We start from the raw sequence: 16,558 nt of genomic DNA on the forward strand, positions 1-16,558 counted from the left end.
AGAATCTTTCCGTTAACCCTATATTCTGCTTTCAAATTTGTCCTTCCCAAATGAATCACCTCACACTTTTCAGGGTTAAACTCCACCTGCCACTTCTCAGCCCAGCTCTGCATCCTATCAATGTCCCTTTGTAACCTAGAACAGCCCTCTGCACTATCCACAACATGACCCACCTTTGTATCATCCGCGAACTTGCTAATCCACCCTTCCACTCCTTCATCCAAATCATTTACAAATATCACAAATAGAAGAGGACCCAGGACAGATTCTTGTGGTACACCTAGGTAACCTTGTGGTTGCCAGTGTTTTCTAGTGATCAATAGATCAATGGTTGACTTAATAAGCATTTAAGGTTATGGATAGGTTTGTAAGATTCATGCAGAAAAGACATTTCCCATGAAGATAGAAACCAGAACTAGGGCCATAACCATAAGGTAGTTAAGAATAAATCCTAAAGGGAATTCAGGAGAAATTCTTGACTCAAAGAAAGGTCAGAAGATGGCAGATAAGGAATGCTTAAGATAATTGGTGTAAAGGAATTTTAGGGCAAGTTTGATAAATACGTTATGGTGATGAGGTGAAATTGTGGATGGAGGCTTCTGTGGAGTACAAACACCAGCATGGAGCTATTGGGCTGAATGGCCATTGGTGATAACAAAGTGTGGAGCTGGAGGAACAAAGCAGGCCAGGCAGCATCAGAGGAACAAGAAAGCTGACATTTCAGGTCGGGACTTCTGAAGAAGAGTCCCGACCTGAAATGTCAGCTTTCCTGTTCATCTGATGCTACCTGGCCTGCTCTGTTCCTCCAGCTCCACATTTTGTTATCTCTGACTCCAGCATCTGCAGTTCTTGCTATCTCATGGTCATTGGTGTCCTGTAATTACAAATTAATGCAATGTATTAAAGCCAACTGTTTCACTGCTCATTTGGTGGGCCTCCCACCTTGTACCCTTCTAATTTGAGGTAATCCAAAACTCTACTGCATGCATTCTAACTGTTCACCCATCATCTCTGTGCTCATTGATCCACATTGGCTCCTGGTCTGACAATGCTTCATCCTTGTTTCCACATTTCTCCATTGCCCTATCTCTGTAACCTTCACCTTCCTGTACAACTCCCCTGGATCTCTGTGTTTACCAATTCTGGCCTGTTGTTCATCCCCAATTTTAATCATCTTGCCATTGGTGGCTGTGTCTTCAGCTGCCTAAGCTTTAGAATTCTGTCCATAAACCTGGTCACCTTTCCACCTGTCTCCTTTTAAGATTCTTGGCCTTGAAAGTGCTGTATAAGTAGAAGTTGTAATGTTGTAGTATCGACAGGATATGGAGTATCAAATTGAGTTCTTTAATTAGACCATAAGATATAGGAGCAGAGTTAGGCTAGTGGGGCCATCGAGTCTGCTCTGCCATTTGACCATGGCTGATAAGTTTCTCGACCTCATTCTCCTGCCTTCTCCCCATAACGCTTGATCCCCTTACCAATCAAGAAACTACCTATCTCTGTCTTAATACACTCAATGACTTGACCTTCACAGCCTACAGTGGCAGTGAGTTCCATAGATTAACTACCCTTTGAAGAAATTCCTTCTCATCTTAGTTCTAAAGGGTCATCCTGTCACTCTGAGGCTATGCTGTTGGGTCCTAATCTCTCCTACTAGCGGAAACATCTTCCTCACATCCACTACGTTCAGGCCTCTCAGTATTTTGTAAGTTTCAATGAGAACCACCCCCCTCAACTTTCTAGACTCCTTAGAGTATAGACCCAGAGTCGTCAACCACTCCTCATATGCCAGGCTCTTCGTCCCCAGGATCATTCTTGAAAACCTCCTCTGGACATCCCGCCTCCAATAATGATTGTATGGTAATGTTGGACAGCCGTGTCATAATGAATACCTTTTCATGATAATGTGACTGTGGGACTGAAGATCCTTTTGCCACATCTATAGACAAACCATGAGGCCTGGTATGAATCTGAAATTGGACTGCTTTGTGTTTATAATTGACCATTTCACCAAGCAGGCAATGTACATCTGTTAACAAACGTAACACATCTGGCATTAAATTAAAACACCTGACAAATGACAGAAGAGTGTGAATTTGAAAGCAAAATGTTTTGGCCACATACTTGAAGCAGATTCAAAAGGGAATTGGAGAAGCTGTTGAACAGAAAACATTTTCAGGGCTATAAGGATAAAGGACTAATTGGATTGCCCTTTCAAAGAGCTGCTCAGGCAGGATTGCCTCCTTCCGTGGTTCAACATTGCATGAGAGAAAATATAGGAATGTGAAAGAAATGTCTAAATGAAAATTAAATTGAACTTTCAAATTTAAAAAAAAAGCCAAGAGAATTCAGAGGAAGTAAGATACTGAAAATGAATGGATAGCAGTGAGGGGGAGTTTTGTTCTGAATGGAAACATTGCTAGTATGTAGGAGAGAGAGGAAAGAATAAGCTATTGAGGCAATTGCTACATTTCCACAATGTATCCAACAGGTCTGATTGAAACTCTGTTGTGGCAGACAATCAAGAATGTTGAACCACTTCATAGGTTGTAACTTGGCATTTTTCCTTTTTAGAGGTAGATGGGTTTTGGGTTTTACAGCTGGGACAACTGTCCTCACTCACTAAGATGTATTTATCATCTTAAAAATAATAAGGTGTACAAAATGATCAGAGGTATAGATACAGTAGACAGCCAGGGACTTTTTCCTCGGTTGGAGGTAGCTTTTACGAGGGGGCATAGTTTTAAAGTGAAAGGAGGTAGATATCGGGGAGACATCAGAGGTAGGTTCTTTACTCAGAGAGTGATAGGGGCGTGGAATGCATTGCCGGAGAGGGTAGTGGAGTCGGCCTCATTAGGGACATTTAAGGCGGTATTAGGTAGGCATATGGATGATAGTATAAGGTAGGGGCGGAGGTTAGATAGACCTTAGGCTTAGGGTAAAAGTTCGGCACAACATTGTGGGCCGAAGGGCCTGTACTGTGCTGTACTGTTCTATGTTCTCCGTTCTATGTTCTAAGCCATGAGCTTCCCACTTTGTTAATAGAAGTAAAGTTCTGTTTCTGAAGTGATTTTTGAATGTGCTTGTTACAGACGTCAGTGAAATTGTCCATTGCTTTTGATTTCCTTTGATTGTGGCGCTTTGTCAATACTGTTGGGTTGGGTTGTTTTATTTGGTTGTGAAAACAAAGGATTGGAACAGACCAAACCAAGCTTTAAAGAGTATATATTGTCACCAAGCCATTGATCAAACACAAGAGTTTTGCCAATGAAAGTGAAATAGAGATGAAGTGTTGACAGTTTAAGATACATTTAACCACTATAAAATAAGTAGATCAAAATTTAGGCCACTTAAAAGCTGTTCTAAAGCTAAGGTGTTTTATTGAAATGTTTAAATGTTGTGAATGTAACATTCTTATGTTGTCTTATGTTAGATCAGGAAAGAGACTGTGTTTTAACAGCTTGAGCTTGATTCTGTTTAACTTCCGGCATAGCAACAAATGGTAACTTATAATTTGTACATGCAAATTTATCCGAGGGAAAGGTAACTAAGAACATTACCCCACGTTCATGTGAAAGACTATATGTGAGCAGGCTCATCATAGATGGGTGAAACTTCTCCCATTTTTCAGTGCTATTTTGGTTACCAGTGAATTTGTTTTTAAAATGTGAACTTTTGTGCATGTTGAGGTGATGTACACTATTGCTGACCATGAAGTACTGTTTTATTTCAGGTACGAATTAGCTTTTGAGTAAAATATTTTATAAAGACACAAAAATGAAGCAGAAGCAGATAGCTTGGTTCCTTGAGTATGCTTCACCATACAATAAATTTATGGCTGATTTGTTTGTCTTTCAAGTACCATTTTCCCATTATACCCCAATAATCATCAATTCTCCTGCCTATCTACCTCTGTCTTAAAAATATTCTATGACCCCCACCTCCACTGTCTTCTGAGGTAGAATTTCAAAGATGTACAACTTGTAATATCTCGGCTGACGTTGCTACTGGACAAAAACCGAAAGAACTGCAGATGCTGTAAATCAGAAACAAAAACAGAAATTGCTGGAAAAGCTCAGCAGGTCTGGCAGTATCTGTGAAGAGAAATCAGAGTTAACATTTCGGGTCCAGTGACCCTTCCTTAGAACCAGACCCGAAACGTTAACTCTGATTTCGCTTCACAGATGCTGCCAGACCTGCTGAGCTTTTCCAGCTGTTTTTGTTGCTACTGCACGAGTCAGATCCCAGTCTGAAATCTGGCCTGATAGATGACGTTTTGTTGGTTTTAACAAGGTGGTCTCTAACTAAAACACAAACCTGCAATATTGCAAATTTGCTTTCAGTAATGTAAAATGTTTGTTACACAAATGAAGAGATAAAATAGAATAAACCAAACCATTTACATATAGCATAGAATCATAGAATCTCCACAGTGCAGATAAGAGATCATTTGACCCATTGAGTCTGAACCGACCCTCTGAAAAGCATCCCACCCAGACCCATTCCCCCTGTCCTATTTCCGTAACTCCGCATTTACCATTGTTAATCCACCTAACCTGCACATCCCTAGACACTGCGCGGTAATTGTGTTTAGCATATTTAAAGATACAATCCCATTAATCCATAAAACACTTTGCTGTATCCATACAAGAGAAATTTCCCTTCTCAACAGCCCCATAGACTTCATTTAACTGTTCATACAACTGTGTTTAAAGATATGTGTTTTGCCTGATCCAAAGAAAAATTCTGAACTGGAGTCTATTGCACAACTGTTTATCTTGTTCACTCATAAAATTTTCCCTTTACAAACAAAGCTCCATTACTCTTCAGGAAGTCTCTCTCTCACTGTGTTTTAAATGAAATTGCCAAAGCAACATGTACAAGTTAGTCAGTAGATACGCCACCCATATGTCACTGGTTCAAATTCAAACATTCAACTCAAACGTACATAATATTGATACATATAAATCAAACACCTTACAACACACAACTCGCTGTGGAAAGAAAATCTCCTACCTCTATGCTGGAAGTGACTCAGAAGTACCCCTGTTCTGGAAATATCCTTTACATGTTCAAGACCATTGGGAATCCTACACACATTTGTCAAGTCACCCCTCACTCTTCTGAACTCCAGTGGAAACAAGCCGAACCTGTCCAACCTGTCCTCATAAAGCAACCTATTCACTCCAGTATCAACCTAGTAAACCTTTTCTGAAAAGCACCGAATACATTTACATCCTTTCTTAAGTAAGGAGATTAGAACTGCACACCATGTTCAAGATGTGATCTCACAAAGGTCCTGTGTAACTGAAGCATAACATCCTCACTTTTATATTCAGTACTTCCTGTACTAAAGGAAAAGCATTCCAGGAGCCTTCTTGATTATGTGCTGTGTACCTGCATGCCATCTTTCTGTGACTCATGCACTCATACACCTACATCTTTCTGTACCTTGGCAGTGTGTGGAGGAGAAAAATGTTCCCAGATTATTGTTTGGATCCCATGGAGACTTTATTAAGGTATATGGTTTTGAGTAACTGCATGCAGATGCTTTCACTCTCAAAATACAGTGATTGAAATTTGAATGTTAAAAGCTGATGCATGCATGTAGGTTTACAGTGCTCTTCATGGGAATTTATTTCAGAAATGTTTAGCAAAAAAAAATATCCTGACTGGTACCAATCCTCTAGCATGTGGTTTCAGTTTGATAGGCATAGTGTTAGCCTAGCTCCTTGGTACCAAATAAAGTAACTTTGTGCTGTGCGCTAATGAAAACCCTGTCGATAAATTGATTGCATGGAATAGAAAGAAAAGCATTGAATACATATAAGACCATTAGATATAGGAGCAGAATTAAGCCATCTGACCCATTGAGTCTATCGCGCCATTTGATCATGGCTGATGTGTTTCTCAACCCCATTCTCCTGCCTTCTCTCTATTCTTTAAACCTTTTACTAATCAGGAAGCTGTAGCACATTTCACAACCAAAGTCACTTAGAAGCCCATTAAGTACTCTTTAAAAGTATAGTCACTGCTATAGTGTAGGAAACATTGCTGCCAAATTGCAGAAAGCAAGGTCCTACAAATGTACAGGATCATAGACCGGGATTTTCTTGCCTCCATCTGTGCGATGTAAGGAGGGGATTTGAAAATGATGACATGACCCAATTCCAGGATTCCTAGTTTCACAGTTGGAAGGAGGCCTGTACCCTGCACTCTCAACTTGGCTGAGTTCATTGTGGGCTCATCACCTTATGTCCCATCCCTGCAGTTTTTGTGGAGTCATGCACTTCCTGGAGGAATTGTGAACCATTGTCTGAATTAGGGAACCTATTCAAAGCTAAATTTAAAAGGTCTTATTCACACCCTGTATGCCCCTTCCATGCTATGTGCCCATTCACCAGGGTGCATTTTATAATGAGCAATTGAATTAAATAATAAACTTAACAAGAGTTAAAGTACAGTGCAAAAAAAAGTCAGAAATCCGCTTTGACCCCACTATTTCTACCGCTTTACAAAAGTCTCAATCTCACAAGACCATTATATCAACAGAAAAGATAGCTTTACCCACTTTTAACCTTGGACAAAAAAGATCATTGAAAGGATAATTTATTATAACCCCGAAAAACTGCCAGTCAAGCAAATACTTAAGGTTTCTGCTGAGATAATGTGCTGCTGTATCTTGGAGCTCAGTCAAGCATTAATGATAAGCCCATCTGCGAAGTGCTTCAGCGGAACTAGATGTATAGAAAGCATGAGATCAGTACAGAAGTGAGAAATGATCTTGCTTTGGATAATGAAAATGTAAAATTGGGTTCAGTGGAAATGAGAAGTAACAAAGGGACAAAGCCATTAGTGGAAGTGGTCTATAGGCCCCCTGACAATGCTACACTGTAGGAAAGGACACAGCTCAGGAAATAATGGCAGCCTTTAAGAAATGTATTTGCAACACTTGAGGGAGATTTTAATTTTCATATAGATTGAACAAATCAAATTGGCAAAAGTAGGCTGAGGATTGAGCTCATGGTCTGTACCCAGGACTGATAAAGGCACGAGCAAGAAATTAAGACATTTGTGTATAGTGGAATTTTTATTTTATTCACTCATGGGGTGTTGACATCACGGGCTAGGCTAGCATTTATTACCATCTCAAATTACCCTTGAACTGTTGCTGGCTAGGGCAGTAAAGAATCAACAATATTGGTGTGGGGCTGGATTCACATGGAGACCAGACTATGTAAGGATGGTAGATTTCCTTCCCTAAAGGGCATTAATGAACCCCCAGATTAGCTTTTATGTCAATGGTTACATGGTCGTCACTAGAATATCTTTTAAGCTAAGATTTTTTAAAAAATTTATTGGAATTCAAAGTTCATTTTCTGCCATGATGGGTTTCATATCCTTGTCCCCAGCAAATTAATCTGGATTACTAGCCCTGTAACATTACAATTAGACTAATACTTTCCCATAGTAAGTTGAAACATAAAACACCAGAGAGGCAGTGACAGACATTTAAGGAGATATTTTACAACTGTCAGCAAAGATGTGTTTCATTGAAGAACAGAAATACCTTCCTAGAAGGATGCCCCATTGAGCCAGCTATCCCTTCCCTCACCCAAATTGAATTTATTTGGAACTTTTCAAGTTATCACTGTGAAGACTAGTCAGTTTCCACTTCATTGAATAATGTATTTAGCTTCTTTTTTGGTGATGAGATAACAAATGAAAATAAATAAAAATAGAGCGAGCTTATGGTTTAGGTAGCACAGTAAATACCTTATGGTTAGATGTTGTTCTGCACCCTAAGGCTGGTTGTTTTGTATGATTTTTTAGCTTTGAGTGGTTTTTATTTTAACATAGACCCTTCTGTTTCAATCTCCAGAGACCAACATCTCTGATCTAATTTGTTTTAGTACTCCCTAAGTCCCTGTGACTTTAGAAGCACAAATAAGCTATAATTGTGGCTTTCAATTAGCTTATGATTATACACCTGTACATTTTAGTCTTCCTTTTGTAAATGAAAATGGAAATATCGACTTGTAAAATCACAGATTAATTTCCATGGTAATCTGATAAAGGTTGATTTTAAGGCTAAATTTAAACAACCTGTTGAATTATTTTATAAGCAAACCCAACTTTGGTCTCTGTCTTTGTCGTCCTAATCTGGTTACTTGAGTGATAAAAGACAGAAAAGCTTTGACGTGGAATAAAAATTACTGACGCCAAATTAGTGTTTGACTGTCATAGGTCACGTCACTCAAGTGAACTGATGATGAAAATTGGTCTTGATTTCTGAAAATTTTATCCGAGCGTACCTCAGCAGATTGTACTCTGCATTGTCTGCATCTACAGAATAAATTTGTAATTTTGCTGCAAGTGGGGAAATATCAGGAAAACTCAATGTTTGAAATATGAAACAAAAGTAGGAAATGCTTCAAATGTTTGAGCTAGTCATTATCCGAAATAAGAAAAATAGGATGCAAGAGCATAGCTTGGGTGCCTGCGCTCAGGGGAATAGAAGTGGCCTACTTTATGTACTTGTTTTTCTGCGACTGAGTGTTGCCATGAAAGTCAGTCAGGAATTGTGCTGCTCACAATTTCCAGGATAGGGGAAGAAGCTGTTATTTCAAAATAGGCTTCAAAACAAGCTTAAATGTGACGATATTCCTGACTCGTCCCAAACATGGGTGGAAGTTTCTTCTTATCCATAGGAATTAATGACGGGCAAATGTCCTCCTCTCATGCATGTCCACTCAAGGATTACGGAGCAACTTAAAAATTTAAAGTGAAATGAATTTATGTTCAACAAGTAAAATATGGAACAGGAGCTGTTTGCAAAGTCTGTCAACATTCAAGGCATATCTAACCTCCTCCATTCCACTTTTTTTCAGCAGCCGTATTTATAGCTCTTGTAGACATATATTTTAGGTTTAGTGTATAATTTGAAGTTTAATTTATAACTTGTGATCTGTGCAAAGGGTTGCCTATTTTGAATTCCTGACTGTGACGTCGGACTTCTGGGAAATCAGGCTGTGATTTCAGATTGCTAAAGAAACAGGAGCTGATTGGAGGGAAGCCCCCTCGATCAGATTTTATCAGGTAGTGAAATCAGGCAGGTTGTGAGGAGCCATGCCTATAAGACAGCTGAAGAACAATGGAACCTGCATTTGGGGGTTCAGCAGTGGGGAAGGTAAAATATTGCTGTTGTTTCTGTAGATTTGGCCATACAGTGTACTGAGGTGTTATTGATTGGTTAGATGAAGTTGATTCTGGGAAATGTCCACCATCAGGACTGTTGTGAGCTGAGCTAGATAAGTGATACTGAATAGTGGTGTTTTGTTGTTGAATATATCCATAGAATTTGGATAAAGTAAATCTAGGAGACCTAGGGTAGAATTGGCCCCTTCCTGAAGGTGGTGAGAAGGGGAAATAATTGAGCGTGAGTTTGCCCTGGAGATAATCCCACCCTCTTCTTGCCACCTCTGCAATTAAGTACTGGGGGAGAAGATCCATGGGTGACTTTCTTCACTTCACTGGCTGATTAATGGCTACTTAAGGACCTCAACCTTCCACCTCCCCAGTTTCCTACTTCCCTGGCAGGTGAAAGAGGTGGATAGTATCTTGACCGGGAAACCAGTGTGCCCTGCCTGTCAATAATGCTTGGAGGTGGAGGTTGGCTACCAGGACCCTCAGTTGGAGGTGAATGCCATTCCCCTACCCTTCTTCTGAGCCACTGGAGCCCCTCTCACCACATCTCTTACCTCATGAGAAGAAGGGAAAAAATACCTCAGCCCTGACTATTGGCCCTTAGGACCCAGAAGCTGTTGTCCTTTGGCTTCAGTTCCTTCAGTGTCACTGAGTCAAAACTGAACTTGTCTAGCCATGAAATACTGGGGCCACGAGCGGGTCAGAAGCCAGGAATCCTGCAGCATGTAACTCACCTCCTGATTCCCCAAAGCCTATCCATCATCTACAAGGAGTGTGCTGGAATACTCCCCATTTGCCTGATTGGCTGCAGCTCCAGCAACACTCAAGAAGCTTGGAACATCCGTGTCACATCAGCCCACTTGATTGGCACCAAATCCACAAACATCACTCCCGCCACCACCGACACTAATTGCAGCAGTCTGCTCATCTGCAAGATATATCTGCTCATCTGCAGAAATTCAGCAAAGGTCCTTAGACAGCACCTTCCAAATCCATAACCATTACCATGTTGAAGTACAGGGACAGTAGATACATGGGAACACCACCAACTGCAAATTACCATCCAAATCACATACTACCCTGACTTGGAAATATATTGTTAATTCTTCACTGTCACTGGGTCAAAGTCCTGGAACCCACTCCCTAACGGCTTTGTGGTTCTACTCCCAGCAGCATATGACTACATCAGTTCAAGAAAGCAACTCATCACCACTTCTCGAGTAGCTGGGGATTGGTAGTAAATGCTGGCCCAACCAGCAACACCCATATCTTGTGAGTGAATTTTTAAAAAAAAGTTTTAGTGTGACCCTCAGCAACTGCCAATGGTCTTGTTGTGTAAAGCAAAATGGACATGTACACTTATTTGTTTTTCAACGCAACAAACAGGTGACAGGTATTCTCTGGTTCACTTCTCAGGGCAGTCCCTGTCCCTTGACCAATCAGAGGCAACCCTGGTTTAGATTTGAACAAACTGTGGCAGTTAACTGTCAGTTTTCATCTATTCACCACTCAGCACTCCCTTCTCATAGAATAAAAAAAAAATTACTTTTCCCCTTTGGTATTTCATGCAAATTGTCCTGATGAGCGCAAGACAAAAAGCTTTGATTTTATGCCTTTTTTCAGCAAACTCAAGATTTTTATCACCAAAACATCATATCTATCTTTATATCAGCTTTTTAAATCAGTTATTCTATAATCCATCGTTTATATTGAATATAATTTGCCTGTTAATCTGTAGTTAATTTACATTGATTTTGGTTTGATTCTTTGAGTAAAAGTTATAAAAAATGAAATCTTGGAGGCACAATGTTGTGGCACAATGGTTGTGTCCATACCTCGGAGCTGGAAAGGCTGGGTTCAAATCCTATCTGTTCCATAGATGTGTCACAACATGTCTGAACAGGTTAACTTGAAAAGGTCTAAAAATTTAATCTTGTCCATTAGTTTTTCTCATCAGGGTTGCTTGGTAAGTTTTGTTCTTTTGGATTGTTGATTCCACATGAATCATGGCAATGGTCAGGAAATAGATCTTCTGAAATGAATCTAACTCTTCCTGTCATATAAAAAAAACCACATCAGTCTTTGGAAAGGATCAAAACGTATTAATGAATTCACTTATGAAACACTGGGCCCTACTGTCAAATCCCCTCCTTGCACCCACTGTACTCGTGGATTCCCATTGATTTGTAGGGCAAAGAACAATCTCCCTTATGTTGCTTCAGTTTTCCCCTTTATCACGAAGACTGATGCTTTACAGCTGATGCTTTTAGCACTGTTTAAGTACTGAGCACCTCTCCTGCTTTCCGTTTTATTGTAGGTGGCGATGCCAGTGGAGAGAATGCGCATGCGTCCATGGCTAGAAGAACAAATAAATTCAAATAAAATACCTGGTTTGAAATGGCTGAACAAGGTAAGGACTCCAGTATATTCAGAAAGCCAGTGAAGGTTTAATGCCATGGAAAAACCTCTTTGTTTTATCCAAACAATATTTTGTGTTTGAAGCTGCAGTAGGAGCCCACTATTTTGTTGTGGAGGTAAAGCTAATCCGTTGAAACAGAGAGAGCGAGTAAGCTCTACTGTTTTTCTTTAAAGTGCTGGAATGAGGGATTGATTCAGGAATTGTCTGTCTGCTGAGGTCCTGTTGTCCCTATCTCTGGAAATTACATCCCCACTCTCACTCCCATTCCATTGTACCATTCCACTGCTCCAGTTCTCTCATAGCCACCATTGGTGATTACACCTTCAGCAATTTGTTCCAGCGCTCTTCCAACATCCTACATCTTCTTCTAATGCTTTCTTAAGGCTCACAATTCGCTAACAATTTTTTTTCACCCCACCCTCATCATTGACTTGTTTTTCTTTCCTTCGAATTGCCTTGGGCCTCTTCTCTGCATTGAAAGTGCAGTCATCATTTGCGCATTATGGTGATTGATGAGGAGTTATCAGTTGCAGCCTTAATTTAGAGAGGAAAGGGTGCTTGCCTTTTTGCACTGTTCCACGTTTTGCTCCAGTCTTTACAATATGCTCTGAGGCTGTTCAAGTGCGTAGCTCATTATTCCAGCATTTACACTAGGATCTTGCCTGCTGGTGCCTTGTTGCTGGGTCGCTGAGATGGCACCACATTTGTTTGGCACTCATTGCTGCCACGCGACCGTCGATGCATCTTAGTTACCTGTCAGCTGCTGGAACCTGGGCACCTCCTTGATCCCTCATCCCTATCTCCCACCTTCCTACCAAAGGAAACATGTCTGCCCTCACTTGTACCTGCATTATAGAAACATTATTTTCTGCAATTCCATTTCTTTATAAGATGAACTTCTCTTGCAACAATCTCAGGGTATCTTTTCTCTCTTGGAATATTGGTGTTTGAGGTTTCAGCAGGTCTCTGATTGTTCTCACCATGTGCGTCCCCTCTGACATGCATACCACTCCTTACAAAGCTTCTCCAGATACTGGCTGCACAAGTCATGGACTTCTTATATCTCAAACAAATGACAGGAAATGTTAGAAACACTTGGGGCAAAGAGAAACAAAAAAAAGGGTTCAAGTTGATGATGTTTCACCTGAAGTGCATGAGGATCGAAATGCATGGTCTTTAAGTATATACGGAGGCAGGGAATAATAGAATGGGTCTGTGAAAGGTGAAGAATATTAGTGATTTATCTTAGAAATCTAGAATAGTATAGCGCAGAAGGAGGCCATTTAACTTATTGGGTGTTGCTGGCATTTTAAAGAAACAATTGAAGCTAGTCATACTCTCCTGCGCTTTTCCCACATCCCTAAAAATGTTTCTGCTTCAAATTATTCAACCCCCTTTTGAAAGCTCCTGTTGAATCCGTGTCAACCAACTTGTCAGACTGTACATTCTAAATCTTAACCTGTCATTACATAACAAAATCCTTTTATGTCATTTCTGGTCCTTTTGCAAAGAATCTTAAATCTGTGTCCTGTAGATAACAGAGCTTCAGCATTGTGTTTTTTTTTTAAACTGTATCTAAACCCTTTAACATTTTAAACATCTTCATCAAATCCTGACCTTGTTGCTAAGTAGAGCAACTTCAGATGCTCCATAATTTGATCCCTCATTCCCTGGAGTATCTTAGTAAATCCCTTTTGTAACCTCCCCAAAACCTTCATATGCTAAGTGGAAAGTGTGGTGCCTAAAATTGGGCCTGTTATGCTGAGGAGACAAGAATTGATTTTTTTTTTAAAACTCATATTTGACTTATAAAGCTCAAGATTCTGCATACTTTATTTTCATTAAAATGGATAAAATTTGATAAAATGCTACAAAAGAGGGGTTTGCGGTAAATAAGAGCTCATGGTATTATAGATAACATATTAACATAGATAGAAAACTAGCTGACAAATGGGAAACATAGTAGGCAAAGGTGGATTATTTTTAGATTGGCAAAATGTTACAAGCGGTGTGCTTCATGGATCAGTACAGGGGGACCTCAGCTGTTTTCAATTGATATGAACAACCAGATGAACAGAAGGAAGAAATTTGTTGATGACACAAAGATAGGTAGGAAAGGGAATTAAGAAAGGACTATAGAAGGATAAGTTATGCAAGTGAGCAAAGATCTGGCAAATGGAGCATAATGTGAGAAAATATGAAATTGTCCATTTTGGCAGGAAGAATGAAAAAAATGTGTGCTATAAACATAGTGAGAGATTGCAGAGGTCTGAGATGTAGAGGAAATTGGGTGTCCTAATGCATGAATCATAAAAGGTTAATATGCAGTTACAGCAACTAATTGGGAAAGAGAATAGAATCTTAATCGTGTTTTGTGAGGGGATTGAATACACAGGTAGGGAAGTTATACTTCACTTAGGGCACTGGGGAAACTACGTTTAAAATACTTTGTGCAGCATTGGTCACCTTATTTATGGAATTATATAGATGTGTGGTAGCACTTGAGAGAAAGTTTACCAAAGTAATACCTGGAATGGATGGGCTGCCTTATGAGGAAAGATAGCACAGGCTAAGCTTTTGTCTGCTACAGTTTAGAACAGTAAGAGTCTTTGCAACTCTCTTGTTATCAATAACTGTCAGTCAAGTCAAGAGGGATAGCCTTTGTGAGACAGTAAGTTAAGGGCAGCCTCCAATACCAACCCAGACTCTGCTTGGGGCTGTCAGATTGTGCTGAAAGAGGTTAAGAATTAGCAGGTCAGTCGCTTAAATAACCATGACAGCGCCTCGTGACCTTGAGGAATGTCTTTATCAAATTGAGGGACAGTTGACAATAAAGACAAAATGTTTACAGTTGAAGAGCTGATGGGGAAGGAAAATCTGACAGAGGGGAATGCCCCACAGCCTCGGAATGTGATGGAGGAAGGTGCAAAGACCCTGGGTTTGGGTGGGGGGGAGGGTGGATTTTGGGCCTTGAATCCCAGTATCACTGTAGGAGCACTCCAGCATAAGCAGCAGCCCACACCTCCTTCACCCTACAGTCACTCTGGTAGAGCCATGTACTATTACCAGCACTTGCTGCTGACAGAAAGTGGAAACAGTGGTAGAAATCTAAAGTTGTTGAATTCAGTGTTAAAAGGGTGGAAAGCCCTGGCCTATTTCTGATCCTTCAGCTGCACTTCCGGTCCAGTTTCGGCTGGTGTATGCAGAAAGAGCTTTGGAATTTTAGCCGTGAAAAGTTTGAGAAGAATTTGAAACAAATATTGACTGTGAAGCTTGGTAAGGTGTTGGTGACTGAGCCATAAGCTGAGTTCTGTTGCTGCTGTTGATACAAAGCAGGAGGGTATGCTGGAAGAGTGAGCAGCTTGACCAGTCCACGCTAGCTATTATTTTCTACAAGAGCATTCTATTATATTCTACAGTCCCTCTGAGAAGGGATTCGGTGATTGGGAGCGGGTGGGGAAGGAGATCACAGGAATTTCTTTGGTTCTTGAAAGCAGGAGACCTGTGACAGTAGTGAAAAGTTGCTTCAGTAAGGATCCCTGATACATTCTCACCATCAGGGATGTCTGCAGAGGGAAGACTGGTGCGCAGAACAGCTGCCCACTGTTCAGAGGTGGGTAAGCCATTTAATGTGGTGAAGCACACACATGGACAGATTTGCGGCCTGGTTAATTTCCTCCATGACGGGGCAGGAGGTAGGAAAGGCTGCCCCAAATCCTCACCCCACTGAGGGATAAATGATTTTTCTGGAGGGGTCTCCGTTCTGTTCTGCGGAATTTGCCAACTTTGCCCCTTATTATTTAGCTTATACTTCTGAGGGTGCCTCCATGTTGAGGCATCCTCACGGTCTCTGACCCGAGACCTTTGGGGGTTAGACTGACAGTATGGAGAGCCTATCAACTGGCCTTATTGGATGGTAAGTGTGACAGCCCATTAGGAGGCTATCCCCCAGAAGACTTCTGAGTCAGTGTCACTGCCACAAGTGTGGGCTTAATCACTCCCCCATTTGTTCCCGATTGTAGGGGTCTGTCAAGGTTCTGCTGGAAAAAGCAGCCTCCTGCATCTTCCAAAGCTGGCCCAACATGCCCAAATTTCCTCAACAGAGACAATTATGCATCTATAAAGGTGAAAGGCCACAGTCCCACTAGACCATAGGGCTCTCTCATTAGTGAGAGACAACTGTTGGCGGTTTAACCTGAGGGTCTCCATCCCTCAGGCAAGCGGAGAGATTGGGAAAGAGTGTCCTTTATTGTAATCTCGGCTGACGTTGCAAATCAGCCGTACAGTCAACGAAGATAACCGGCCCCTGAGTGGATTAATAGGGATTGTGTGAATACCTTGGCCACTGAGAGCAGGTTTAAGTACATGAAGCACCCAGTAGGAAGAACACTAGAGATACTTAGCCTCAGTTTGGCTCTTTTCCATTATATTGTGTTGTTGAGCGTAGGATCACTGTGATGACATAACACTTAAAACAGTCTGTAACTTGAGAAAGCAGATAGGAACAAGCATTATGCCTCATGAACCATGAATACTGTTGGTTATGAATGACTTAATGAAGACCCATTAGAGAGACTCTTCTGCCCTAACAATGAAAGGCATTGCATGGTCTTTACAGTGTTTCAAGGGAGATTTATCAGTTCTACTTCTGCTTAGAAGAGATGAATGATCTTTGGCATGTCTTTTCACAGTTGCCACCTTCACACATTATACAGGTTAAAGGCATTACATAAATGCAAGTTGTTGAGCATTTGTTAAAACAGGTGTAGCATGATTAGTCAACTTCCTGTTGTTCAAAGGATTTATTGTGTGACGATTTCTGTGTCAGGCCAAAAAGCTCACGTCCACAAGTTATAGTGGTGACTCAGTATTAAGTTGCAGAATTACAGGATAACTGATAACATTGTTTGGAGTAGATTCTTTCTGCTGTTT

At 40.7% G+C, this 16,558-nt stretch overlaps 1 long non-coding RNA gene across 1 annotated transcript in view; it reads left to right on the forward strand.

Annotated features, from left to right (window-relative positions):
- Positions 1 to 11,742, forward strand: part of LOC125481091 — a 20,078-nt gene extending 8,336 nt beyond the window's left edge. The window contains exon 3 of the long non-coding RNA XR_007261201.1: positions 11,525 to 11,742. This is a non-coding gene — a long non-coding RNA (uncharacterized LOC125481091). The remainder of the gene's footprint in view (positions 1 to 11,524) is intronic.
- Positions 11,743 to 16,558: the final 4,816 nt, after the last annotated feature.

This window comes from Rhincodon typus, unplaced genomic scaffold (genome assembly GCF_021869965.1).
Source record: "Rhincodon typus isolate 14 unplaced genomic scaffold, sRhiTyp1.1 hic_rhity00000844, whole genome shotgun sequence".
In the NCBI taxonomy this organism is placed as follows: domain Eukaryota; kingdom Metazoa; phylum Chordata; class Chondrichthyes; order Orectolobiformes; family Rhincodontidae; genus Rhincodon; species Rhincodon typus.